The sequence below is a fragment of the Glycine max genome, chromosome 6 (assembly GCF_000004515.6).
Source record: "Glycine max cultivar Williams 82 chromosome 6, Glycine_max_v4.0, whole genome shotgun sequence".
NCBI classification, from domain to species: Eukaryota; Viridiplantae; Streptophyta; class Magnoliopsida; order Fabales; family Fabaceae; genus Glycine; species Glycine max.
Genome location: NC_038242.2, coordinates 32,373,586 through 32,378,055, shown reverse-complemented (window position 1 = coordinate 32,378,055; position 4,470 = coordinate 32,373,586).

Sequence of the window (4,470 nt, the reverse complement as noted above, 5' to 3'; positions counted from 1 at the left end):
AACAATTATGACCTCTCCAGCAACAGGTACAATCCCGGGTGGAGGAATCATCCCAACCTTAGATGGTCAAATCCTTCACAACAGCAGCAGCAACAACAATAGCCTTATTTTCAGAATGCTGTTGGCCCAAGCAGACCATACTTTCCTCCACCAATTCAACAACAACAACAAAAACAGCAACAGCCCCAGAAACAACAAACAGTTGAGGCTCCTCTGCAACCTTCCCTTGAAGAACTTGCGAGGAAAATGACTATGCAAAACATGTAGTTTCAACAAGAGACCAGAGCCTCCATTCTGAGCTTAACTAATCAGATGGGACAATTGGCTACACAGTTAAATCAACAACAGTCCCAAAATTCTGATAGATTACCTTCTCAATCTGTCCAGAATCCCAAAAATGTGAGTGCCATTGCATCGAGGTCAGGAAAGAAGTGTCAAGGACCTCAACCAGCAACATCTTCCTCATCTGTAAATGAACCTGCCCAACTTCACTCTACTCCAGAAAAAGATGATGACAAAAATTTAAAGAGTAAGTTACCTAACAATTTCTATGCAGGTGAATCTTCCACTGGTAATTCTGATTTACAGAAGCAACATATCCCTCTTCCATTCCCTCCAAGAGCAATTTCCAACAAAAAAATGGAAGAGGCAGAAAAGGAGATCTTGGAAACATTTAGAAAAGTAGAGGTAAACATACCTCTGTTGGATGCAATAAAGCAAATTCCAAGATATGCTAAATTCTTGAAAAAGTTGTGCACTCATAAGCGGAAGCTTAAAGGAAGTGAAAAAATTAGTATGGGCAGAAATGTCTCCAAATTGATTGGTAAATCTGTTCCCCAAATCCCTGAAAAATGTAAAGATCCAGGTACATTCAGCATACCTTGTATTATAGGGAACAATAAGTTTGCCATGCTAGATTTAGGAGCTTCTGTTAGTGTTATGCCTCTGTCTATTTTTAATTCTCTATCTCTTGGTCCTTTGCAGTCAACTGATGTGGTGATTCATTTAGCTAATAGAAGTGTTGCCTATCCTACTGGTTTCATAGAGGATGTCTTAGTTAGAGTTGGTGAACTGATTTTCCCTATTGATTTTTATATTTTGAATATGGAGGAAAGATTTTCTCAAGGATCAGTTCCCATCATTCTAGGCAGACCTTTTATGAAAATTGCTAGAACTAAGATAGATGTTTATGTAGGCACACTATCTATGGAGTTTGGTGATATAATTGTTCATTTTAATATTCTTGATGCTATGAAACACCCATCTGAAGATCTTTTTGTATTTCATGTTGAAATAATTGACCATATTGTTGATGAATACATGACTGATCTTTATTTTCTAATCTGCATGCTTGTCACTCTTCATGCATTGAATCTGAATTTGTACTTGATCATATGGCTGAACTTGATGCTGAGAGTGAATCTGAAATTGAAATTGATTACATGTCTGGTGATGTTTTACCTCTTGAGATTGATTTTCTAGAGTCAGATAGAACTAACCATGTTTCAGGAAGTACACATACCTCTGACTTTCTTTATGAGGTACAGGCTGAGAAACCATCTCTTTCTACCATTATCCAACCGCCCACACCAAAATTGAAGCCTCTGCCATTAAATTTAAAATATGCTTACTTGGATGATAGCAAAAGTTTTCTAGTAATTATATCTGCCTCCCTTGTTGATGAGCAAGATGAGAAGTTGTTATCAGTTCTCAAGAAGCATAAGAAGGCTATAGGCTGGACCCTGGCAAACATTCCTGATATTAGCCCATCCACATGTATGCATCGAATAAATTTAGAGGATGGGGCTAAACTAGTAAGACAACCATAGAGAAGACTCAACCCGGTGATTCTTGATGTAGTGAAGAAGGAGGTAACCAAGCTTTTGCAAGTTGGAATCATTTATCCTATCTCCGACAGCCAATGGGTGAGTCCCGTCCAGGTAGTCCCGAAGAAAACTGGCCTCACCGTGATAAAAATGAGAAGGAGGAGCTGATTCCTACTCGGGTGCAGAACAGTTGGAGAGTCTGCATTGACTATAGGAGGCTGAACCAGGTTACCAAAAAGGACCATTTTCCCCTGCCATTCATTGACCAGATGCTTGAACGCCTGGCAAGTAAATCTCACTACTGTTTCCTTGATGGTTTTTCTGGTTATATGCAAATCACTATTGCTCTTGAGGAACAGGAAAATACCACATTCACCTGCCCCTTCGGCACTTTTGCCTATAGAAGGATGCCTTTCGGCCTGTGCAATGCCCCTGGTACCTTCCAGCGGTGCATGATTAGTATTTTTAGTGATTTTTTAGAAAATTGCATAGAGGTGTTTATGGATGATTTCACTGTATATGGATCCCTTTTTGATGTTTGTTTGGATAGTCTGGAAAAGGTTTTGAATAGATGCATTGAAACTAACTTGTTCTAAATTTTGAAAAATGTCATTTTATGGTTGAGCAAGGTATAGTTTTAGGCCACATTATTTCCAATAAGGGCATTGAAGTAGATCCTGCAAAAATTTCTGTTATTTCACAATTGTCTTACCCCTCTTGCGTGCGAGAGGTGCGATCTTTTCTTGGTCATGCAGGATTCTACAGGCGCTTTATAAGAGATTTTAGCAAAGTAGCCCTTCCACTATCCAACTTGTTGCAAAAGGAGGTGGAGTTTGAATTCAATGATAAATGCAAATAGGCTTTTGATTGCCTCAAAAGAGCACTGACTACCACCCCCATCATCCAAGCACCCGACTGGACAGCCCCTTTTGAGCTTATGTGTGATGCATCAAATTATGCATTGGGGGCTGTCCTTGCTCAGAAAATTGATAAATTGCCTAGAGTGATATATTATGCTTCTAGGACTTTAGATGCTGCCCAAGCGAATTATACTACTACTGAGAAAGAGCTACTAGCCATAGTTTTTGCTCTTGAAAAATTTTGTTCTTATTTGCTTGGTACTCGCATTATTGTTTATACTGACCATGCAACTCTAAAGTACTTGTTGAAGAAGGTTGATTCAAAGCCTAGATTGATCCGATGGATGCTCTGGCTCCAAGAGTTTGACTTGGAGATCCGTGATAGGAGCGGAGCACAAAATTTAGTTGTTGATCATTTGAGTCAGATCAAACGTGTGTCTGATGAGGACTCACCCATTCGGGATGATTTCTCGGATGATCATTTGTATATATTGTATAGTATTTCTGATTCTCTTTCTACTCCTTGGTTTGCTAACATTGTCAATTATTTAGTTGCTTCTGTTTTTCCTCCCTTAGCAGCTAAAGCTCATAAAGATAAAATTAAAAGTGATGCTAAGCATTTTATTTGGGATGACCCCTACATGTGGAAATTGTGCAGTGATCAGGTCATTAGACGATGCATTCCAGATCATGAGACTGACTCAGTCCTGCAGTTCTATCATTCTTCTGCATCCGGAGGTCATCTGGGTGTTCAAAGGACAGCTCGCAAAGTGCTTGACTGTGGCTTTTATTGGCCCACCATCTTTAAAGATGCGTGGATGATTTGTAGCACTTGTGAGCAGTTTCAGAGAGCAGGAAATGCACTTACATGGCGACAACAAATGCCTCAACAACCTATGCTATTCTGTGAGGTGTTTGATGTCTGGGGCATAGATTTCATGGGCCCTTTTTCCTGTCTCTTTTGGTTATATTTACATTCTCTTACAGTTGATTATGTTTCAAAATGGGTGGAAGCCAAGCCCACTAGAACTAATGATGCTAAGGTTGTTGCAGATTTTGCCAGATCTAATTTGTTTTGCAGGATTGGAGTACCTAAAGCAATCGTTAGTGATCAAGGAACCCATTTTTGCAACAAATCAATGCATGTCTTGCTTAAAAAGTACGGGGTTGTACACAGGGTATCCACACCATACCACCCCCAAACCAATGGACAGGCAAAAATTTCTAACAGGGAGATCAAGAGAATTTTAGAGAAGATTGTGCAGCCAAGCAGGAAAGATTGGAGTACCAGGCTTGATGATGCTCTTTGGGCACATCAGACTGCCTACAAAGCACCCATAGGAATGTCTCCTTATCGGGTTGTCTTTGGAAAGGCATGTCATCTTCCAGTGGAGATTGAGCACAAAGCATACTGGGCAGTGAAGACCTGCAACTTCTCTATGGATCAAGCTGGTGAGGAAAGAAAGTTGCAACTGAGTGAGTTAGATGAGATCCGCCTAGAAGCGTATGAGAATGTCAAGTTCTACAAAGAAAAGATCAAGAAGTTCCATGATAGCATCATAATTAAGAAGGACTTTATGGTTGGGCAAAAAGTGTTATTGTATAATTCTAGGCTTGGACTCATAAGTGGTAAGTTGAGGTCTAAGTGGATTGGTCCTTTTGTTGTAACTAATGTTTTTCCTTATGGTACAATTGAGATCAAAAGCGACTCCACAAACAAGAGCTTCAAGGTCAATAGACACTAGCTTAAGCCATTCCTCACAAACCCTTCTTTAGTGGACGTA